The sequence below is a fragment of the Silurus aristotelis genome (genome assembly GCF_946808225.1).
Source record: "Silurus aristotelis genome assembly, chromosome: 17".
Lineage (NCBI taxonomy): Eukaryota > Metazoa > Chordata > Actinopteri > Siluriformes > Siluridae > Silurus > Silurus aristotelis.
In genome coordinates, this window is record NC_139590.1 from 9,911,172 (window position 1) to 9,936,950 (window position 25,779).

The 25,779-nt window shown below is 36.9% G+C and overlaps 1 long non-coding RNA gene across 2 annotated transcripts in view; it reads left to right on the forward strand.

Moving 5' to 3' along the window:
• The window catches only part of LOC310739583, a 50,897-nt gene that overhangs the window by 20,186 nt on the left and 4,932 nt on the right, over positions 1-25,779 (forward strand). Inside the window, exon 1 of one of the 2 annotated variants that reach the window (XR_014537428.1) lies at positions 8,572-8,637. The exons of the other annotated variant lie outside the window; for it this stretch is intronic. This is a non-coding gene — a long non-coding RNA (uncharacterized lncRNA). Of the gene's footprint in view, positions 1-8,571; positions 8,638-25,779 lie in introns of those variants that run through there. 2 annotated transcript variants of the gene reach the window in all.

Here is a 25,779-nt window from a genome sequence, read left to right on the forward strand (position 1 = left end):
TTATTTCCAGGAAATAAATAGTGGTGTACAAATAATACTTAGTCATATTAGGTAATGTTTATTAAGATATTTTATTTCTATTGCTTTTTTTAAAGCATGGATGATTGCAAGTGATGCTTTGAGTGGTACTTTTTGCAGCAACTTTTTGTATGATTTGTCAGTTACCTTGTTTATTTATTTATTTATTTTATTTTTTTGATGAACACGGCATGAACTGATGAACTGAACTTGAACCAGCCGGTCACCATTCGAATTCAAAACCAGGTCAACAACACTCACATTCATGCAAGCAAATACACTGCCTTGTCTTTACCGTTGTAACCTCTATGTAGCTCTTTGCCATCTCTTCCCCCCGTTTCATACACTTCGCTAAACAAGAGAGATTGTTAATCTTGAAACCTTTGCACAATATTTCGACAATGTTTGAGCAATTAGTATTGTAGGGGATTGTTGTATTGGGTGCAGCAGAAAATTTTATCCAATGATAGAGTCATTATAATGTTTTGTTGTCAGATTCATATTCATGTAAGGTTTATCCGTTTTGAGAGATTTTTCCTCCTCTACCCCTTTCTATGGCTACTCGTGTATAGGCTGTAATGAGACACCTTGGGTTGGGGGTTAAACACAGTGGATCAGTCATTTGCTGAGGGTGGTGAACAACAAATGAACTCTGAACTTTGTTTGCCCTCTATGGAAGGGAGTGTGTTTGATTGGGGGCGGTAGGCGTCCTAATGATGCTATCTTTCCTGCATGCTTTTTTTTTGTGAATTGGATTGGATTTGCTTGGAGGAGGGAAATGAGAGAGAAAGATGGAAGAGTGAAAGAAAGAAAGAGAGGAACAGAGAAAAGCAGCTGGAATGAAGATATGTTGCGTGGCTTGGACGTCAGGTGGCAGCATAAGGATGGTTTGGGTGTTGGCCTCCATTGCGGAAATCAAACCTGTGTAACTGCATTTGTTAGGAGTAGGGTGCCACATCTCTTGCTTTTGCAACAGACATTAAGGCGAATGTGATAAGCAATGTGATTGGCTGGTAATCTACCTTGCACTCTGACAGCAAGCTTGGTGGGCCAATAGCAACTTGAAGAATATGAACTCATTTTGAACTAGCGTTGAAATTCAATGTGCGTGTGCACATGCATCAATCCACCCACCCTTCTTTCCTCCATTTCTTTAACGTGCATCAAGCACGTACAAACTCACTCATACCAACAGTGTATACAGGTTAAACACCGGCGCACAAAGCATCTTTGTTTTTCTTAGGCCCTGCACAAACAGAGTTTTTAAGGTGGAGGTGCTGAGTTTTGGTGACTTTATTCGCTAGCATGTTTTCAGATTGCATCAGCCAGTGTATTCAAACGGCCTTAATTTGGGCTTTGACCTCTTTAATGGTGGAACCTTTATCTGAAATGCAAACCTATAATTAAAAATGTTGTCATTTGACAAAACAAGAATTCTCTTTTAGAAAAATGGAGCATTTTACCATTACTATGTATTTTGTTGTTGTTAGAATTTGCACCTTAATAATGTATCATTTATACAGAAATGTGAAAAAAATTTACCTTTTAGATACATTGCTGAATTACTTTTAAGAGTAAAGCTTCAAAATAACACTACATACATCTTTCTTTATAAAGGATTTATATTAACACAACAATAAAAAGTAACAAGGAACAGTACACTTTAAAATCCCCCTTTACTGAGAATAGAAAACTGCTGAGACATGATTTAAAATAAGGGAATATTTAGTACAAAATAAATCTTGCTGTGTTGTGAATTCCCAGTGTCATGTTTTGATTAGCACGATTGAGGATGATGGAGCATATGAAATAATAGATATTATCACTCTTTCCCTCTCGTTCTCCCTCTTACCACATTGTTTTTGCCTTGTTTTCACTAGCCATGAATACAGTAAATCAAATCAGGAATACAGGAATAAAAAGTTTATTATACACTGCTTGTAGAAAGTGCTTCAAACCAAGATGTGTGTTTGGGGAAATTAGTGCTCTGTCCTTGTGCCAAGCTGGAATGTGAACAGTCCAAAGAATATGGAAGTGAAAATTGTAGTGTCACCTATAATAGATCAAAGGCAGGTGTGATGAATAGACATTGGACACACCTATCCTGAAGGTCTGTGAGTGCCCACATTGACATTGGGACATTTATGTGTACTTTCTGGATGGCAGAGGTCAATGGTCAAAAAGCCCAAAGCAAAGTTCTAGTGCAGAGTTACCACATCATGAAAACAAGAGGTTGCCAGATGATAATGGATTGATGGCTGAAAAACATCTAAAAGCCTAAAGTTTTGGGAGGCAGGGATATCGTCGCTTGAAACCAGCTAGCTTTGGATACATGTTTGTCTTTGACCAAAGAAGACAAAATACAAATGACCATCATCATGCCAACGTTTCACTCTTCTTCAAGTGCAGTGTCATTTGCGCTGACTTTAATCTGTCCTGCAGCTGAGGACTCGCTGATCTGGCCAGTTTTCAGTTCTGCACACATTGCTCATTTAAATACACACTCATACTTTTTGTCTTTAGTGTCACACTCTGCTTTTGCAGCAGATGTTTTTTTTGCTTTTAATGTCTGATAGGTTTCAAGATTAAATTCTGTTTCTGTATGCATTGTTTTGGGTCAGAGTCACGTGACGGCTTTTTATTTGTATGTGTGTGTGTGTGTGTGTGTGTGTGTGTGTGTGTGTGTGTGTGTGTGTGTGTGTGTGTGCCCGTGTGTGCCCGTGTGTGCGTGTGTGTGTGTGTGTGTGTGCCCGTGTGTGCCCGTGTGTGCGTGTGTGTGTGTGTGTGTGTGTGTGTGTGTGTGTGTGTGTGTGTGTGTGTCAGTCATTCTGCTGGTTTTTGACTGCAGTATAAAATGATGCAAAAATAAATAAAAGTGAGATAAAATAATTTGATAAATTTTTCCTTGCGCATTCATTAAAACTGTGTTTGGTCGAATAATAAAGAAATACTGATCAGGGATTATATGTAGTTGTTGATAACATAATCAGAGGTTTCAGAACAGGTTTCAAACTGGATTTGCCCTATAATTAAAATCAAAATAAATAAATGAATGAATTTCTGATTTGTGATCCGCATATTTGATTTGGCACATGCTTTACGCTGGATGTCCTTCCTAAAGCAATCCTCCACATTTATCCGGGCTTGGGACCAGCACTAAGAGGCTTGTGCAACCCAAATGGCTGGGTTCAATAAATAAATAAATAAATAAGGATAGATAGATAGATAGATAGATAGATAGATAGATAGATAGATAGATAGATAGATAGATAGATAGATAGATAGATAGATAGATAGATACATACATACATACATACATACATACATACATACATACATACATACATACATACATACATACATACAAATTAGCAAAAAAGAATAAATGCTTCTGCCTTTTTATTTGTAGATGTTCCACAGTGACACAGCATTCTCAGCTTTGACGACACTCAGTCTGCCAGCTTTGTTTGTCAGAACCTTAGCTCATGTTCTAGCTACGTTTACTTAGATTAACTTCTAATAAAGCTTAATTGTGGGTTCAGATCTCAGCAGAACTCTAGTAATGTGCTCTCCTAGCTGACATGCGATCCCTGAGCCATGAGCACAGAGTGGACATGTGAGTGATAAGTGCAGGGGTTAGTGCTTTTAGTGCCTCCATCAAGTCTCCAGCATGTAAAATGTCTAACAGTTTCTGAAGTCCAGTGAGCTTGTTGTTTTCATGACTGTTGATTGTCCGAATATCTGTAAGCATATATTAGCTTACAGTATGTTTTCTGTATAACATCAATGTACATGAGGCTATCATGTCACAATGAATATAACTGAGGAAGAGAGGAAGAGAAGGTGTAGTCACGGAATATGTAGCCATGGAAAGATGAGATGTTGCTTCGTATTTCTTATACCACTAGAGAGAGCTCTATCAAACAGGAATCCTCTCTCTCGCTCTCTCTCTCTCTCTCTCTCTCTCTCTCTCTCTCTCGCTCTCTCTCTCTCTCTCTCTCTCTCTCTCTCGCTCTCTCTCAGAGAAAAGAATTCAAGATGTTGCTTTATTGGCATTACAAATATTAACATTTGTTTTGCCAAAACTTGACTACAGGCATAAAATAACTATGTAATAAACAGATACAAATATGCATACATGCAACAATGTACTCAAAAAAAATACAGTCAACAATAAAGGAAGGCACCCTGAGAATAAAGGTAGCTTTATTTAAAATTAAAAAGAAAAACCACTGTGGGTGTGTGTGTTCCAGGTGTGTGTCTCTGTGAATGGACGTTCTGACAGCTTGAGGGCTTTACGATCAGGAGAAAGGAGAGCTGATTTCACTTCTGACACTGGAAGCAGAAACTAAATCTTCTCCACTGTAGATGGATTGGGTTGAGATTCTCCGAAGATATACTATACAGAGTGCATGGATTCCGCATAGGCCTACCATCTGGCATACCACATGGCTAGCAATTTTGTATAATATAAATAAATTACATGCAGCACCTTTTAATATGATCTGATAAATTGAGACATCATTGGAATTATCAGATTTATTTAAATTCTTAAAGGTTGTATCTATGATAGCCCATTCATCTAAATTTGGTAAAAAAAAAAAATATATATATATATATATATTTTTTTTTTTATTATTATTATTTTAAGTTATACAAAGTGGGCGAATTTGATTAATGTAATTATTTAATTATTTAATTTTTTTATGTTTATTATGTGAGTTTATTGGAGATGCTGAATAAGCTAGGAGTTATGGCCTCGTTGACTAGGAGCACTTGGCGGCTGGAGAGTTTTGTATTATTGTACTTATGTCTTCAGGTTGTAACCGCCCACCTTGTCTGCCTTTAAAGTGTACATGGAAGATATACTTATTTGGTCTATACCTGGAAATACAAAAAACGTCTCTGTGTGTGCCCTTAATTTGTGTGTGTGTCTGTGTGTGTGTGTGTGTGTGTGTGTGTGTGTGTGTGTGTGTGTGTGTGTGTGTGTGTGTGTGTGTGTGTGTGTGTGTGTGTGTATGAGTAAAGATTAAAGATGAAAGATTATTGTGTCTTCTTTATTTATATGTTTATTTGTTTTTCCAAAATGATTTGCTGCAGTTTCTGTGCTGTTAAAACAAATTTATAACTGGCCTCTAGGGGCAGCAGATCCTCAAATTCCTTATTCCAGCAGTCAGCTAAACCAACAAGGAAATGATTTCTGAATCTGCAGATTAAATAAGGCAAAAAATTTACTGTGTTCCAGCAAAACAGTAGAGTATTATAAACATGAGGTCTAATACATGTTTTTTCTCGACCTGTGCGGACCAAGATCAAATCAGCTGCTTTCCAGTTTTCGTGTTGTTGACATTTGTGAGGTCGGGGAAAGGATTTGAGCTTCAACTGCAACTGACAGCAGCTTGTGGGAGCTATTTTCCCCTGTCAGAGTCAACACTGATTCCTATGTGTTTTTCTCCCTACAAAAAAAAGCAAAAAAAAACAATAACTACACAAGCATAAATGGGAGAATAAATGCATTGGGTGATTTGGAAAAAGTGATTTGCTTTCCAAATTAAACTACATATTTACATTTTATTTAAATTTTTTTTAATAATTACAACCACACTTTTTCATTATTTTATTTATTGTTTTATTACTTTAATAAATAAAATAAATAAATAAATAAAAATAAGTTTTGCCTTTTTTTAATTGCAAGACTGTGCAGCATGTTGGCAACTTGTGCTAGTCAACATCCATCAAAGGTTTCAGTTCAGGGTTTTCAGCATGCTCGTTAACATCTCCAGGCTGTATTTCTTTTCTATCCCACTCATCCATGTTGTAAACAGCATTAACTATGCTATTAAAATTAATCGTAGGAATAAACGAGCCTTGTGTCTTGAGTGTGAGCAGGATGAGACGGCCCAGTCGATCTCTTCATCCAGTATTTCAATGACACCATTCAGAGCTTTGGCTACTGGAAGCACAGAGTGTGTTTTTAAAACATACAGGCTCATTTCTGAGAGATGAATCTTTGCTTCCAATACATAAACATCAATCAGGCATTTATAGACACACACACATATATACATACATATATATATATATATATATATATATATATATATATATATATATATATATATATATATATATATATATATATATATATATATATATATATATATGAGAAGGGAATGTAGGGAAGGAAGGAATGAGGCAAGGAATTACGTGGGAGAGAAAAAGAAGCAAAGCTGTATTACTGAATACATATATTGCTTTTTATTAAACGTAACTGATGGAGAACATGTTGAAATGCAGAAAGCATGCTGAAGCTGAAACAAGGACAATGACATCCTTTCATAGGCCTCTCACTGCAAAGCCAGGTTTGAAGTTTGGTTTATATTCGGCTCAGTGTGATTTAAGAGGCTTCTATCAGGGCCGAGACACTCCTTCTTAGATTTACTTTCATGTGCGTTGACATTCATATATACAGAGCAGATATACACTCTGTTCTCTTCTGGTCTTGCTGAATTCAACCCATGTGTCTTATTTAAATAGAAAATTAACCACTTGGAAGATATAATTATCTATGGTGGCATCTAAACCTGAGCATTTGTTGTAAGCAACACCATTGTCATTATGTATGGGTAGAGAGGATGTTTCCTTATGACCTTGCTATAGATTGTAACACTTCATGCGGCCCAAAATTATACATAGACACTCCTGGCCATTGTGCTAACTGTTTACCTGGGAACGGTCAAACCTTCTTTGTTGGTGCACTTGCTTTTGTACTCATTTGTGGCCACACACCTGTGTGTGTTTGTGTGTGTGTGTGTGTGTGTGTGTGTGTGTGTGTGTGTGTGTGTGTGTGTGTGTGTGTGTGTCCGTGCACAAATGTGGATGCTTCCTTTACTTGGCAGTATGTACACACCTGTGTGCAATGCACTTAAAATTTGTGTGTGTTGATTGTGTGTGTGTTTTGCATGTTTGCTCAGTAGAAATCAGACAGAGGATGGAGAGAGAAAAAGAGGAAAGCAAATAAGGGAGTGACACTGAGTGGAGAGCATGAGGGTTATTCAAACTCCTCTATTCTGCCCAGTTCCAGAGCCCTGAGTCATCGGACTACTCACTCACTCACACACACACACACACACACACACACACACACACCCACACACACACACACACACACACACACAAATATATGCAAGCACATACTCATATATACACACACATCTATGTTCCTATTCTGGTAAAGACATTGTATCACTCTTTCCAATGAACATGCATTTTAGATATAATTTCTTAATGTTTTTATCTGGATTCCTGCATGTTGTCCCATCAGTTGATTTAACTTTGGTACATGTACGTTTTAAACAGTGGCACACACTAACCTGCCTATATTCTCTGAACAACTTTTACAAACAAATTTTGAATGTTCCATGAAGATAAATAAATAAACTCTGATTTCCTTGAGCACTGAGGTGCAGAGAAAACAAATAAAACTCCGAATTTGTGTGGCAAATGTGTGTTTGCATTGTACACGTTTGCATCTACATAATAGGTGTGCTTACAAAACCACAGTATGCCTCTTTTATTTACTTCAGTTCTGCGTAAGCACGTGAGCACAATGGAAAATTATTTAAAAGGCATCCGTGAATGTGTCATTACATTGCTAACTAGAGCACTGCTCATTAGTCTTTGTAAAGGCCATTTATCAGACAGAGTGCCTTTAATGTGGTCTAAAGAACTTGAGGTTCTTGTAAAAGACCAGTGGGGGGCAGTGCAGTAAACAAGTCTAGTAAATGATTTGATTTAACATGAGTGCCTTCAAGGATCAAATCAGAAAACAGGCATTATTGTTATTGTCATTGGAACAGGTCAAGTTTCTACTTAAAGAATGAAACAAGTGAAGTTCTAGTTTACCTTTTTTATATCGTAAACAGAACAGTTAACTGGAAATTACTGTTGAAAATGACAGTTGTCATTGGAAGTGAGAACGCTTATTTGACAGGACCATTATCAGAGTGTTATAAGATGTCATAGATGTGTGAGAAAAGCACTTGACCACAGAGATGAAAGAAAGTCTAAGGTCAGAAACCAAAAGCTGGTTAATCTCAACTTAATCCTTATTCTTAAACAATCAAAGCCTCAGTCCACTACTGTTACATCATACTGTCTTAAGTGCCCTACAACAGAACAAAGTTCAGAGGATTAACTCGCTCATTTGCACTGATAAAGCATCATTTAGGTCATTGCTTGCTCTATGACCCAAATCCAAGATGTTTTGCTTTTAAAGCTCATTTTTATTTGCAGAAAACAAGAATGTGTCCGTGTGATTAAAGAACATCTTTATTATTCCTGAGTGCTTTCATCATTTATGTTGCTGGAACTGTGTTCTGCCTTGTCATTCAGTGTTAAAGACATCATTCAACTTTCTGGAGGGTGTCCTAACAACCCCCCCCCCCCCCCCTTCTAAATTAGAGCGATTTTTTCAGTGGACTAAAGTAATGGCTGTCATTAATTAAGAGCTTTGGGTTCAGCTTCTTTTAATCTTAAATAGGGATGTGTGCCAGGGGACAGAAGGGCATGCTGAATTCTAATGGTGTTTTGGGGTCTTTGAGCAGCAGCCTGGCAGAGGTGAGATAAGTATGTGTGTGTGCCTCTGTGATTGTGTGATTGTGTGTGTGTGTGTGTGTGTGTGTGTGTGTGTGTGTGTGTGTGTGTGTGTGTGTCTGTCTGTCTGTCTGTCTGTCTGTCTGTCTGTCTGTCTTACTGTTTATGATCCATGCCCAGTAAACCTGGTCAGTAGTACAAATATCTAATTCTTGCTGGATGTTAGATAAATATTACCATAGGTCTGCCTGTCTCCAAATTTTAACTGGATAATAACTTTTGTACTCTTTATGAAAACAAAACTGCTCAGACATTTAAAGCTGTTCCCTTTCAAGTTCGGAAAACCTCCGAAAGTTAACAAATGGAACCGTTTATTGAATTAAGCCTGATTGAAACGCAGGTGTACCTGAGAGTTATATAGGCATAAAGATATTTTCTTAATAACCATTTACAGTAATGTTTTAATAGCCTCCTGAGTGTTTATTTTGTATTTGTTAGCTCTGGGGCTACAAACTTATCTGTAGAATCCTGACTCCTTCATTTCCTTTCCTTTTTTCTTTTTCTGACTCTTAAACAAACATTTTAAAACAGCATTAGAGATATTATCAGTATTTTCTGCCTGTTATTTAACTCGTGATTGACTGAGATATTAATTCTGGCTTTCCTGCCTAAACAACTGTCTACATATTCCCAATGTTGTTAATCATTTTGAGCTGAACAGCAAACTCTAAAATTGAGTCACAAGATTATAGGGGGTCATGGTATAAAAATGCTGAGGGAAGGATCCTGTGTTAAAAAACAGGATGGCATTTTTATTTCTGTTTTGCATTTTAAAATGCCTGTTATTTATATAATAGTGTTAAAGACTAAGATTAAAAAGGCACATTTAATCTGTTTTATTCAGTATATTTGTATGTATATATGACTGGTTAAATAGTTATTGTAATAAGCAAAGAAAGATATTCAATTATGCCTCTTTACACCAGAAATTACAGTGAAGCTCATTCATGGTAAATATTTTTAATGTGACATATTTAGTCTATATGTGTTTATATACGCAGCATGTAAACACTAGCTTTCACTATTTGCTTGATGTACACGAGTGCAGAATGTAAAGCTAATTGTCTGCTATGTATGTTTATTGCAATTTTATGAAGTCGTTTGTTAGGTTTACACTCTATTTGCCTTTTAATTTTAACTCATAAAGCCATAAATAAATCAGTCATAACAGAAGACAGGACAATATAATAGTAAGCCGCCATAAAGAATTTTTTTATCTTGCTGAAGAGCATGGGAGATCTAGCATTAAGCGTGCATACTGCAGCCAGGTTCGTGATTTAGGATCACTCTAGTAAACCTAATAGCTATGAATGAATTTGAGGTAAAACTTGCCTTGGATCAAATGTTTATAGCAATATACAGTAAATCTGTCTTTTGGCTTGGAGTATATCCAGGCCTGTGGCTGTGTTTGGAGTATGTGTTAGACAAGTCAGCATTCTTATATTAGGACCTTAGGAGCAATTTATTTTTTTGTAAAAGGATAAATCAAAGATAAAAAGGTGTTTATTTGTAAGGCCTATTGTTTGAACACTATCAACGAAAAGGAAAACTTTTGGTCCTGGTTTGGAGTCTGCAGTTTTCACTGCATTAAGTGTGATGAAGTGTGCATAATGACCTGCAGGGGCAGTGTGGGACAGACAGAGTCCATAGTAACAATACTTCAGAGACTGTGTGGGTACTTAGAATTGACCGCTGATCAGATTCACCTTTTTCACTTAAGCTTTACGTTGCCATAGTCCCTGGACTGAAGCTGTTTTGATATGTGTGGTTAAATTGCATGACTGTGACTTGAACATCTTACAACGTGGTAGTATACATGTCAGCCTGGTGAAAAGTTATGGCCCCAAAGTTCCACTAAAGGAGGATAAAAGCAGACCAGAAACTTCAAACAGCGAGTTATATTTAGCTTTGAGACCAGAATAGGACTTTCCCATGTTTTTTTTTTTTTTTTTGAGAAACTCCCTCTATTCCCCCTTCCCTCCTGCTTTTATTTCTCCACTGAGGTAGTCTGTCCCTCTGATAGATAAATTCGGGTCACCTTTCCTGGGGAATTAAAAAGTGACTACTGTGTGCAAAGCTGGAGTAAGGATGAGTATGCTCCAATGCTAATGATTAATGATACGGCTCACACGCATGCTAAGCTTGGAATCTTGCATCCTCCCTGGGGTATGATCCCACTGAAAGCTCTCCAAAAAAAACTTAAATGAAAGCATCAAGGCTTTTCCACATTTCAGCAAGGCATGCTCATGTAACCATCCTGAGGGATGTTACCATTCGGAAAAGCGAAACAAAATGAAAGGAATAGAAGAAGAGGTAATGAAAGAGAAAACCTTATTCAGATGTGTCAATGCTATGGACAGATGGTTGGGTGGTCCAGCAGGATGTCCTCAGAGCTTTGGTAAATGTTATAAAGATGATGAGGTGTTTAGTTTGATCAAAGGCAGCTGAGCAGGTATGATATATTTTCCACTTGGATGATCATTCTTCTACACTTGCATATATGTACGCAAATATTTCTCCTCTTATATAAGGCAAAGGTTTAAAGAACAACATTTCATCTGCATTAACTAATTCACTTCATTTTATGTTCCATTGTTATTAATGTTAAAGTCACAGTGTATATTAAAACATTTACAGAATTGTATTTATTTGTACAATTTGACACGCTTTCGTATTTTTGGTCATGCAGGCTTTCCACTAAGGGCAGAAGAATTCTGCTAACTATGTGCTAGGGTTTAGTAATCAAAAACAGAAATATGCTTCAAAGCTCTGAGAAGCTTGGACGTATGAGAAAAATGGAAAAACACATTTTTGTGGTAGGACAAATACCTAAAATATATGGGTGTTTTATCATTTGTCATATATAATTGATTATAAAAGTTATTTTGTCTGACATAAAGCCTGCTATGGCTGACAAGGGTGAATTAGCTCTCCTGACTAAGACAGTGTCTGTATCATTTTGTTAACTCAAGCACCAAGGTTTCCGGTTTATTGATTGACAGTAGGTTTATAATTACGTGCATATCTTCATTTGTAAAATACTGTTTAAGTGTTTAATAACTCCAAGTTGCAAATGTCTATCAGGTTAATAATACCTTAAAACTCTTGAAATATTTATGGAAGTATGTAATTGATGGATGATATAGATAACTATTGAGAAAAAAAAATTTCACCATGCCTGGGAGGGGAAAACTTGAGATCATACTCATATCCTTTGATCTACACTTTTTTTCATTTGTAAACCTGTAGTAGCTGCAAGTGAACCCAAGCTATTCTGTGGAGAGTTAAACTGGCTTTTGAGTGGTAGTTATTCCAACACAATGCAGTGGAAGGTAGTCAGTGTAGTTCTATTCTGACAGTTTTTTTAGGGCTATGTGGTTTGGCATTACTCATTCAGCGAGGTCAACAAGCACTTGTACCTTCTCATTAAAGAAGAATGATGAAAGCAAATGACAGATTTCTAGAAAAAATAAGACGCCCTGGATAAATACCCGGCTTGGGGATTCGAGAAAAGTCAACAGCAACCTGTAGGCATGACAGGGGAGGCTCAAAGCTGGCCAAGGGCCTGTTTAAAGGAGGGCTGCTTGTAGAACTTGCTTGGGCAAGTTGTCAAAGCTGTATGTGTTTTTCACTTTTTTTGAGTGACAAGCTTGCACCCATTTTTTTTGCATTCCCATTGTGTGGAGGTCAGATGCAAACGGTTTCACATACAGAGCTGGTGCTGACTAAAAGTTTCATTAGTGCTAGGATGGCAGTGCAAAAATGTTCTCAGTAGAATTAATCCATTCCAACTGCATGTTAAGACCATGGTATTGCTAATATTTGAGTTTTTTGTGTTAGATAAAATGCCTGATCATTAAAATCAGATTTGTAGTTTACTTTTGGGCGAGGGGTGCAAATATTTACTGGACAAGATGTAAGTGTATTAATTGCTGATTGTGTTCTTGCTCCAGGATACTTTCAAGTTTAATAAGGCATTGTAGCATAAAACAAGCATGCAATATGTTATTTTGTGGTCTAGCATTGCATTGGACTTAGATATTCTTCAAATCTAATTTCTAGCATGTCGTAGCAAATATGTAATATGGACATTTGTTGTTCAAATTAGAATGACTAGCCAATCGAAAGGCAGGAAACAGGATATTTTGTGGTACAGTTGGGAAAACAAACAATGTCACAGAACAATATCTTTTTTTTTTCTTTATCAAAGCTAACAATGCAGTATGAGAATGCCTGTGGAATAAATGCAAGCATAGAAACTCTTACCTAAAAAAAATAGATTAACTCTTTACTAAGTCATTGGGATACCAGCAAGGATGTTTCTGAAGATAACTTTATGTATGTACTGTATACGTAAGACATTTTGCCTGTTAGAGATTTAGGCTCAGATGGAGTCAAATAGTACTGTGTAAGTGTAAAGTTTAAATCTATGATAACTTTTCCACTTAACATCTAATCTTAAATCTTAAAACATTCACAATATTACTTGTATTTTGGGAAGATTTGGTATATTATTAACTGGTTTTGTGCTGCTTTTAAAATTTCCAACAAAGAGAGCAGGACAATTCATTATTTAGTATTTACCAGTAAACTGAAATTAATAAATTCACTGATTCCTGGAACCTTTTTTAAGCCAATGCTTTCTAACTATTGTGTCTTAAAGGTACAAAACCCTAAAGAAAACTGAATGAAACAAATACATCTTCACCATATACAGTATAATGCTAATTGTTATATGAACTAATTTTTAGGGAGGCAGGTAGATAAGCATGCAGTCGTAACAGCATCACTGCTAAATGTTGTGCAATGAGGTTGTACTACACAATTTCAGTACTCAAAGCTCAACATCTAATTCACCAACAGTACATGTTCCTCATGCTTCAGCTTGCTTCATTTAAGTTGTAGATTAAACATGTAGTGCTGCTGTGTAATACAAATGGCTCATCGGCTCATCAGCTCATCTACTGTCTGGTCTACTGGATTTATTTATGTTTTGTAATGCAATGCTGATTTAATGTGAGCTGACTAAGCCTGTAGTTGTACCTGGGCCTTGAAACTTAACTGTTAGAGAAATCAGTTTAAAACATACAAGATTAAGTCTTATTTGCTACTCAGTCTATCTATTTATTTTAATATCTTAAATATTTCTTATTAATTTGTATATATTTGCAATGTAATACTTGGTATCACAAGAATGTTTTAAAGCAATGCAATCATTAGCCATTTCACAAGCCTATATTTTATTTTTTTAATTATTCACCAAGATGCTTCCAGTGGCAGAAATAGTTATAGCTCAATATATTTTAACAAACTGAGTATGTATTACTCCTCAAGCACACATGACCTAATCATAGGTGACCCAGTTACTCTGGCATCTTTAAGTACTGTAGTTTACAATAGAGAGAGAAATATGACACATGGATGGCATAAAACTATGATAAGTATGATTCCTCAAGAGTGCATCAGAACCTACTGAAACACTACGTGCAACAGAATGTACACTGGGTGAAAAGTGTTTGTCCCTTTTTCATTTACACATGAGGATTAATGAATCTGGCATGCAAAACAGCTGTGCCATGCAAATGCAGCCCAATTCCACGTTCTGTGTAAAAGAGATTTGGTGAGAGCATTACTCTCTGAATTGGAAGAAACTACTTTATTAGGGATTAAAAATGTGATGGACAAATATGAAAATACAGTATGTGTCGAGACTATAAATATTTCTAGCTAACAGACATCAGGGTGTATATTAGAGTGTGCAAAAATCACAGCAGAGTGCAAAAGATTGTATAAAAAAAAAAAGAAAGAAAGAAAAGTGAACACTTTTTATTGCATGTATTTATGCATGAGGTGGACTGTGTAACATTGTGTTTGATTGCTAAAGAAACAGCGTGGCTTTTCGTTCACTGTACATAGATAATGTCCCTGCATGATCATTCAAAGCTCTTGCTAGCTCTTCGAAAGCCTGAAGGGGGATGGGAGCTTCATGTTGCTGTTACGCTTATCGTCCATTAGGGGACAGTGCAGTGTGCTAAGTTTCTTTAGCCAAGGCCATGAACTGGCAATGAATCCTCAGTCATATCAGATTACAATAACAGCTCCATGAAAGCAAAGCACAAATATGACTCCTGATGGAGAGTTTGACACACGCACAAACACACATATATATACACACATCACACACAGTTATAACAATACTCACACTCAAGACAGCTCATCTGTTGCCTTTGGAGGTGGAGTAAAATAATAGATCTTAAACTTGGGAACTGTAAAACACAAGACTCCATAATTCATCAAACCGACTGCAACACCCAAATGCAAAAGTCTGGATAAACCAGCATCTGTGTGTAGCAGCACTTACAGTTTCAGCATGGCTCAAAAACAGAGTGCCGACATATGAATTACCAAGATTAATTAACGAGATAAAACAATCACTCAGGCGTAAATTGGCAGACAACTTGATGTCATGTAGAGCTAGAGTTTAATAATGCATCATAATAATTCACAACCCCGGCATCTCAGCCAGGGCCGTGACAGGAAGTGGTGTGATTTAGCTTTGCGTCATCAGTCAAGAGGCTGCTGTAAGCTTCATGATTTTCCCGCAGTGGGTTTGGAAGCGGAAGGAAACCCTCTTCCGTGTTTTTTTCTCCTTTATGTCTGTGTTTAATGTAGACCTTTTAGCTTAGCTTTATTTGCTGGCTTGAACTCTCTGTGGGGAGTGAAATGGGCTTTTGCTGTAATAGCAATCTTTTCTGTGAAGGTTTAGTTACATATTGTGGTGATCACTTAAACCTAAGAGCCATGAGACCCACTCAGACACAGCTTCACTCGTAAAGTGTTCCGCATCGACACACTGTAATAAGAGAATGTCTAGTGTAAGTCGGAGTACACAATCTGTTCCCCCCAGTATGACTGAATGTAGTGAATACAAAATAATATGGCTGATATCTGCACCAAGGTTAATTTGTGATTATTTGCATATAACTTATCTGATTAAGTTCTATACAGGTTATGACTAAATCTATCAGACTCTCTGGGTTGTGTGTTCAAGATGAAGAGTGAGATGTAGAGTAAAGAGCACACTTTGGTAACACTGGCATTGTTGTCATGCTGAGGGTATGATTGGCACATCACTTTATGTTTTATATTAATATACTCCCACACGGCTTAAAAGGTCAGTTGTTGTCTGTATGTGAAGTTTTACATTATTTCCCTGTGTCCATGTGGGTTTCCTGCAGTTTCCTGTGTTCCTTGTGTCTCATTCATTAGGATTCATTCCACCTCATATAATATATGATATCTGGGTTTCTTTACAAATGATAACAATCTCTGTATTCAGATGGTATATAATTGTAACTCAGCAAGTGTGTTTCAACATTTCTTTTCCTATGAACCCTGATGTTTATAGAGCAATGATCATATCATCATGTGGTCATGATATTGTGGTCTAGCCAACTGTAAAGTGAGGATGTCATTTTAATAGCCATTTAATCAGCCTGCAGGATTGCGCACTTTTGACTTAATTTATTTGTCCTTCTAATAGGCTCCCTGTGTAGACATTCAGACCCACAGCAACAATTTGTCCATTAATCTGTGACTGCTGGAAAGTTTTAAACATTTGCCGTTTGTTCTCACTACAGCATTGAAAGACATAATGTTTGTAATTTCATATCAGGGCATGATTAAGATCAACTTTTCAAATAACAGAGTGGATACTGTAATATTTTAGTGTCTCTGATAAAAATGTTTTGATATGTTTAAGGATCTTTTAAAGGCCTTTGGAATATCAGTATTATATTAATAAGCAGTGTTATTGTAGGCATTTCGTGCTACTGTTTATGCTGTTGACAGGTTAGCAAGGTAAAAATTACAGGCTATGAGTAATTTAAAGTGAGAATGAAATTTAAGGCTAAATCAGTAGTGAAATAAACAAAATACTTCAACATACGCAGTGTAACTGAAAGCGCAATAAGCGACATAGTAGTGGATATAGCAACTGTGCCCTGTTTTTGTTTGACCTTTTTATGTGTTGTCATTTATCTTATAGTAATAGGCATAGCAGGTTTTTAGTTTTGCTAGTGAACATGACTGTATGGGGTGTGACAATAACTAGCCAGTAAATAGCTACATGCTTCGCAATATTTATTTTGATTATTTTCTCTACTTGCAAGTTTAGAGCAGTGGTGCCCAAACTTTTTCCAATGAAGTGTCAAAAACCAAACTTGATTGAGCGCTGTTGGCCAAAAATAAATGTTGCATTATAGCAAACATTATATGAAAATTAAAGTTGCCATGGGCTCCTTTTTTACCGTTTAATATTGAAAAAGAAATTAATAGAAAACATAAGACTGTAATATCCTTAACTAATACAGATTTATTTTAAAATTTCTAGTTCAATTAATCTTATAGTTAAATGTGAAACAATTTCATTTATTGTACAAAAAATGCCTAATGAAGCTATTCCTTTTCCAATAGCCCCCCCCTTACCCCCTCATTTCACATATGTCATTATGGGCAAAATCAAAGGTCACCACTTTGGCCCATAGGCCCTAGTTTGGGCATCTCTGGTTTAGAGATGGCATAGCAGAGCTATTTTACCTCAGGGAACCTACAGCAAAACGGTGACCTAGATGGTCTAATGCCTGTAGTGCATTCATTTGAAGGTAGCAGGTAAAAGGTTCACTGTAAAGCTAGATTTGTTTTCAGCAAATAGAACCAAAGGGTTAATAATAATAATAAAAAACACTATTGTGTTGTATTGGTTGTTTTGTTTGTTTGTTTTTTTACCTTGAAACCTTGCAGCACTCAGCCTCTGATCAAATTCTTACAAGTGTAACTTGTATTATCTGTGAAAACTGAAAGGGCACAGTTGATTAGTGATTTATTTCTTCATAGGTTTCCATTAGATTTCTTTTAAGGCATTTATGTAACACTAAGCCTCCACAGGAAGTCTCCACAAGTGTTTCCTCACTTTAAAAGGGTAAACAATTTCCCACATGCTTCATGAACATTTGCAATCAAATTCTTAAAGGTATAGTTCACTTACAATGTGTAAAGTTTTTCACATCGTGTGAATGTAGTTATTTTGGTGCAAACTGTAGAACTTATTTGGACTTCTGTTATAAGACATATTTTGGCTAAATAATATTAGTCAATAAGTAATTGATAAAGAGAGCTGGATGACAGCTTCTAGTGGCTTGTGTTAGCAGACCATTTGAAAGCATGCAGACTATGTGCACAAAAACACCCACATGTAAATGTGCTCTGCTAAAATGACAAGCATAGATGCAAACAGGAGACAGTCTGTGGCTAAAATGGTGGTGGGGGTGAAAATATGCTACAGACACTAAAAATGCATTAGTGAACATTAACATTAACCATCTGTCATATGACAAACATTATATATCAGAATACACTTCCTGTGTAAATCTAAACGATATGCTAAGTGAGAAGGTGAAACCATCTTTAAAATGGTTGCTACTTTTGTTTGTAACTATAGAACATACTTTTGTCCATTGTTACAAACATTAGTATGTCATGCAGCATTAAAACCTGATTAGCAAGTCTTTTTAAGATTACATGTAGTGATTTAGGTTACAAGCAGTTTGAGCTATGGTAACTGTACGCATTTTTTACTTTCGGGTTTGTAAAGAAAAAGTACAGTACTCTGCTTCTAAAATATAGTGTTACAATTCCATTTTTTTTTTGTGGTGCACCATTTCTTTAATTAGCCAGAATGTTTGACAAGAATTTAGCAATGCACTCTTAAACAAATGTGGTAGCATTTATCAAAGGTGTGTGCCATTAACATACAAATGACATTGAAAAAACAAAATGGAACAAAGTGGAACAGATTTTTTTGTGACTAATTCTATGAAAGAATTGCTGAAGCTATAAAGGTTACTTTATGAGCCCAGAGTGAGTCTGATGGTCCAGTTTAGTAATGAGAATCAGTAACTGAGTTTCTTTTTTTACTTATTTACATTGAGGGTTAATGTGCACAGTGCACTGGAAATAGATACTGGTAATGAACAATGTTTGGTTGAGTAGCTTACTGTGAACTTGTTGTAGTCTTAACGAGCAACAGACATACAGAGAGAGAGAGAGAGAGAGAGAGAGAGAGAGAGAGAGAGAGAGAGAGAAAGAGAGAGAGAGAGACAGAGACAGAGACAGAAAAATGAATTGCAGAGTCAGAGAGAGATAGATTGCAGAAGATGAAGAAATGTAAACGAAGAGAAAGAATGATAAAGTACTCCTCATGTCTGGCTCTTGTAGGCTAGAGGTTAAAGATCATTATTAAAATGACTGCTGAGAAGGAAGGAGAATGAGAAACATGAGGGATGCAAAAAGATAAGGAAGGAGTGAGAAGGAGTGGGAACGGAATGCGAAGGAACAATGTCATTCTGGAAGTAAAGAGATAAAATTAGGACAGCTCTTTTGGATTTAAAGACTGTCATGTATGCTTGTATGAGTTTGGTGCAGAGGCAAAAATGATTTTACAAAACGGCCCTAGATGAGAAGTTGCAAAATATTTCTTTCTCTCTCTCTCTCTCTCTCTCTCTCTCTCTCTCTCTCTCTCTCTCTCTCTCTCTCTTTGTTTCTTTTCTATATGAGTGGAGCAGAGAAGCTGGGAAGAGGAATGACTCCACTGACCTAGTTGAGCTAAAATTAGTGTGATGTAAAACAGCACTGACTCTAATCAATAAACACCAAATACATGATTGGTGACTGTGAATAAATGTGTACATGAGTGTGTGTGTGTGTGTGTGTGTGTGTGTGTGTGTGTGTGTGTGTGTGTGTGTGTGTGTGTGTGTGTGGCTAGTGAATGTATACATGAATAATATTTTCTGAGCATTTCTATGAATGCAGAGTATGAACACACAAGCACTGACATTTACATGTGATTGCATAAAATGATGGACACAGCTGCATACACTAGCCAAGAGGAAATGAAAACGTTCAAAGTGATAAAAACAGACAGACACCAACAATGCATTAATGCACATTATCATTTGCAATCTGTTGTATATCAAACATTCGCTCATGCAAAACATTCACCTGCCATGCAAAACTAACTCACTTGACAAGTACGGAAATGTAAGTAAAAATGCTTATAGAAAAGCATTCAGGTGTGACCCCTTAGGGAATGGCCTGTATCTTTTAAAAGCCTTTATTTGTGTAGTTTATGTAATGTCAGTGAGATGCGCTGATGAAATTATGAGTAAGTATCTGCTTACAGTGCGTCTTACAACTGACAAGGACCAGCTCATTTTAAATCAATCCCATTCTCTTCTTCATTTCAACAAGACACTGGATAGTCGTGTGTTGACTCCAGTACTCCAGTTGACTTTTGCCATTTCTTGGACTGTCTTTTGCAATATTGTCAAATACTTATTGTGACCCAGATCAAGATGGTCAAAACTAAAATGCACAGATCTCTTTTCTTGGTAGAGAACTAGTGTCTCCTACTAGAGTTTGGGTTAGAAATGAAAACTGTAATTCCTTGATAAACAGTTCTCAGTAACTATATTAAGGTTTGCAGTGTTAAATTGAGCTTAAAACCAAGAGTAACACTAACCTTTGTCCTGTGACCATCCAAAAATATTCTTAGTGATCTTAGGAAATCTGGGCTCATGCCTGGGCAGGTATAGGCTGTCCAAAGTGCCATTGTGTCTGAAGGCTGCCTGGTTTCATTCTGGCTGAAACCTTTAATAGAGTTTGACAGTTTTACATTGTACTTGATATTCCTTTTGTTGGTGACTAAAAAAGATGATATTCATCATTTAGTTAGGCCTTGACACTCCGCGATGAATTCTCTGGAATTCACGCTAAGCCTTGATTAGCACTCCTTCTTCTTCTCATGTTTCACTTGCCTAACTGGTGGGTAATATGGGAAGAAGGTAGAGGGAGGTGTAATGGATCATAATTCACAAGTCAAATTGATTGTGATGATTAATGGAAAAAATGGAAGCAATGACTGTGCCATTAATGTGTCACTTGCCAACTGTACAAACACTCCCTGCTGGGACACTTACATTAGCATTGGACGAAGTGTCCACATCAGTGGCATTGTACATGGTTTTAGTGCCGTATCATTTTTATTTTATTATGCTTTATTAATGGCCTATATATTTTAGTGATATTAATATTACAAACGCTACAAACATTATCCTAGCTATTATTGGGTATATTCTCACAGTGATTATATCCTGTTATGTGATCCAGGTAGTAAAAGGTGCTAGATTTACAGTTCAGGGCCTGACCGACTCGTAAATGTAGCACATTAACACTCATATAATAAACCATACTCCAGTAACTGCTCAGTGCTGTGAGCTTTGGAGTCTGGGAGAGGTGTGTGTAAGTGATGAATTGTGTTCCATAAAGCAGTTGGAGACCTCCCTTCAGGTTGACTTAAGAACACACACGTACATGCACATGTACACACTCACAGTAAGCTCACTTATAATTTATGGCAGACTGCATGACCCACAACATTCTCTTGCTTATATGGATTATAGTACATTTCTATAAACAATTTGAACACTTAAACAGGCAGTAGTGTCTCTCACACAAGTAATCTTCATCTCTTGTTTTCACTTACAACCAGCTCACTCTCTTTGTCCTGTCCTGTGAATCTTGTATCTGAATCTGGTAGGAATGTCATATCAATGGATGACTTTAAAGCTGTAATTTTAGAAGCTTGTGCTCCCTCTGCCGCTGTTACATTCCCTCAGGTTACCTGCAAATTGACATCACCTGGCACTGAGCCAAACGACACGAGAAAGAAGTGGTGCGTCAGGCTGAACTCATTCAAATTACAACCTAAATGCCACTGAAATGTGGTGGCTCAGTAATAGAGCTTTAAAGGAACGGTTCAGGGCAAATCAAATTTACACAAATTCTCCCTTTTCCTCAAACACTGTCCATCAGCCAAGAAATGTTTTGTGTCCAAATTTTCTTCAGCTTCTTTGGTTTTGCACTGAAGCGGCAAGGCTTTTGCATGCAGTTTGCATGGTGCTTTCATTAGTTCTTAGCAATGTTAATCTCATAACCAACGTTAAGCTGCAGAGCAACATAGAGGAGCAAATGTGGTCGGCAAACATGTCTTGGCTGATTGAAAACATTTGAGTGGAAAATTTCTGTACGTTTATTTTTTCCCTAAACCATTAATTTAAGTCATCATTAACCTACATGACACATCTGCATAATTCTGTCTAGTAAAACCACCAGTGTAAGATATAACACAGAAGACCTGGGACTAATATAACAACAGAGCATATATAGTTAATATTTGAAAAAAAAAATCTATTGTATTGGATACTTTTGTGTAGGATTATGTATCGGATTAATCTTGGGCTATATGTAGGACTATGTGTAGGATTAATCTGGGTCTATATATATATATATATATATATATATATATATATATATATATATATATATATATATATATATATATAAACAGATTAATCCTATTGTGAAATCAGATTACACCTGTTGGAGCAGGAACAGGTTTGAGGCGTTTAACAATAAATAGTAGCTACATGAATTTAAAACCTTAAAAAATACAAACCTTCAGTATTCATTTTCCCTTTTCAAAATGTATGTCCAAAATTGTTAAAGGGTTCTATAGAATGAAAGTAGACAGTTACTACTACTACTAAGTTAATATTTAAGAGGGCATCCAAAGTGAGCAACTGAGTACGTGCTTTTGACTGACAACCCTGGACCCGAAGTGCAGGGCATCTTTTTTTTTTTGCCGAGCTGTCATGCAGAGACCATTTTGGAGAAAGGTTCTCACACTCTTGGCTCTCAGCCAGAGGGTCTTAGCCGAGCCAGGGGGAACATTGTGAAGAGTGCATGAGTGCTCTACTAGGCTCATCACTCAAGCTGTGGCAGCTGGGCAAGCTTGTAGTGGAGAGCCAAGCTGGTACGCATGCTCCATATCAGCCGTCGTTCCCTCTCTGAACTCTCAATGACCCTTCCATTAGGGCCACACTCACTCCATCATTCCCTGCCAGGACAAAGGGGGCCGTCTGGCCTTCACATCGTGGTGCAATCCGGTGGAAAAGTTCAGTTGCACATCGCTCCACATGTCTTGTGATGATTACCATTTCCCCTGTTTTCAGTTAGCTTCAAAAACAGAGGAGAATGCTATGATAAAACTGAACATTTCTCATACTTTTGGCTCAGGAAAAAAATGTGGCGGGTGCTGATCTGTCGACAGTCAATGACAGGTTAACTGAGAAGTAGTTGACACAGCTAACATTTGAAAGTATTTAACAAACAGCCTTTTTATTTTACCTCTGCATGTGTGTGTCTTCAGGTTTGGAATGGTTCAACCAAAAAACGAGGATATGTAAAAGGAAATGCTGTTTCATATATGCTGTTTTATAAAGGGTTTTTGGTGAGATTTTTTTCATAGACTGTGTGTGTGTGTGTGTGTGTGTGTGTGTATGTGTGTGTGTTTGGGGGGGGGGGGGTGTACTTTCAGGGTACTTTCATTTTGGACTTGGCCTGGATCAGCTACAAGTCCAGACACTGAGAAAACAATTGTAATGTAATCAGCTCTGCCCTTCTGGCTGCATTAAGAGAAGGAGTCTGGTGGGTGAGGAGGGGTCGGGGTCTAATGAGCAGGAGCTGAAAGAAACCTGTGGAATTGTATAAACACACACACACACACACACACACACACACACACACACACACACACACACAAACACGAACACACGTACAACATTATTATGTGTGAATGCTGTATAATGTACAGCATTCATGCAACCATTCAAACCTAGAAATTCTTACTAATCATTTGATTTAATTCAAGCGACCATAGTTTTGCCCTGACAGCAACCACCCACACATAAACACTCAGCAGCGATAGCCGACAGCATCTGCGGCATCGCTCCAAGGAGCTGACACTCAGCACAAGAACAGATAACACTCTAACTTGATGCTGATTTGATGAGCGAAGACTGACACATGAGAGAACAACCAAGACACAGAGTAGCATAAAATAAGTGTGGAAAACCTCTCCTTGAGCATTTGGCACTGTGGTATTGAAACTTTACGAGAGCAAACGCTGACACGGTGAGGAAGTGTATCAAAGTAGCTAATGCCCTCTATCCCTTGCCTTAGGCTAAAGTGTTGTAAATGAGTTCTCACTCTACACTTGTTTTCTTCTGCACATTTTTACTGCAGTGAGCAGATAGATGAATGAAGGAAAAATGAAACCTCTTTAGACATTCACATGACTGTTGCAGTTAGTGTCAAGGCTAATGATTTTCTTTGTGGAAGCCATGTTGAAACATAAACAGGCTTTATTGAAATTTCCCAGTCTGGATTTCAGCATCTCTGTTCGAACATTGAATAGTGCGGCTGTCTCAGTCTAAAACATTTACTGTATTATTACTGTATACAGTATGAATCCTTATTATGTATGCTTGTATGAATCTCTTGCTTATCCTCAGCCCTTCATTCTTATCATTTTTGCTGTCTCTGCCAAAACTGTGCAGCTGCTGACAATACAGGGGGCTTAAAGTAAAATTTATTAACTTACCACGTGTTTGTCACATCAGCTATAGGCTTCATATCATTGGGTAAATTGCTTTGCCTATGATAAAATTTGCTTAAACAAGGATTATGAGCTTATTAATATTTCTGAGTAAACATGATTATCACACTTTGTAGCAGCTCTTTAACATTTACCTTAACATTCTGATAAAAGTTTAGGGAGATGAACAGTTTGTAAATTGACTCTTCTGTTTACAAAAGATAACCCAGAGCTCAGTGCACGATAACACCATTGATCCAGTTCATTCTGTTGATAGTTATGTTTGGTTTGGACAACTGTTAAAATAAACATGGATAGATTGCCAAAAAATTGGCAACAAGTGGATTTTAAATTCCTCTGAAACTGTCTTCTTTGCAGAAAATGTACAAAAGATTTTATATTTTCCTGCTTTTATTTTTTTTTGCTTATAGACTACAAATCATATTTCAAAAGGGAATATCATGTGTTAACTTTGATTATTCTAAATTCATATAAACCTCAGATGTACACTGTTAATTTTGTTGTATGTATGTACACATACACAGGTTGTGTGATTTGTTTCAGTGTAAAGAAGACTCGATAAATATCTCCACTCCCCAAAGAGAGAGTTGTGTTGTTTATTAGTAATTAGAGTCCAAACATTGCAAAAATCAAAACAGTGATAAATCTGTCAACCTAGAATTTTTCTGTCAACCTCTAATGTTTAGTATTTCGTGCTAGAGGTCTAACAGTTTTCTGATAAGGAAAAATATTTCCATGGTTACCAAGGGGATGGGACTCTGGGAAACCCAGGGCCAAAGGTGAAGCTGATAACCTTTTGACCTCTGAAGTTCTCTGCTTTGCACCTTAAGACTGTCATAACAGTAGGAGGAGCATGTAGTATTTCTTTGTGTGTGTGTGTGTGTGTGTGTGTGTGTGTGTGTGTGTGTGTGTGTGTGTGTGTGTGTGTGTGTGTGTGAGAGAGAGAGAGAGAGAAAGAGAGAGAGAGAGAGAGAGAGAGAGAGAGAGAGAGAGAGAGAGAGAGAGAGAGAGAAGGTATAACTATATTATATCTAGGTGACGAGGGAACAGAAGTGGCACAGGAGAGATAAAGGAAAGACTAGCCAACCATTTGGCTCTTTAGAAGCATCTCTGATAAGATACAAGAGCAAATACTCCTTCAAGCCATACCCAATGTCTCATACACACAGCAACACTGGACAGGATGTAGTCAAACAAAAAGCAAGCTTTTTCTTTCTTTGTTGCACATATTAAAAAAATTTGTATACAGACATGATTTCAAACATACCTTTAAATGCAGTTCATTAGACTGATTAGATTTAGCTGCATTAAAAGCTAATGCACATGATGCAAGTTGGGAGACATTTCTATTTACTAATGCACTAAAACTGACTTGGTCTTGCATCATCAACTTTCTGGATGATTTTAAAGAAAACTGTAAAATCAGTGCACATGAATGTGTTTTGACCGTAATAATTCTTTGCTGCATTGATCAATTATTATTGAGTTGATCAAAATTGTCTCTTGAAGTTTTCAAAATGGCCATAAGGCAT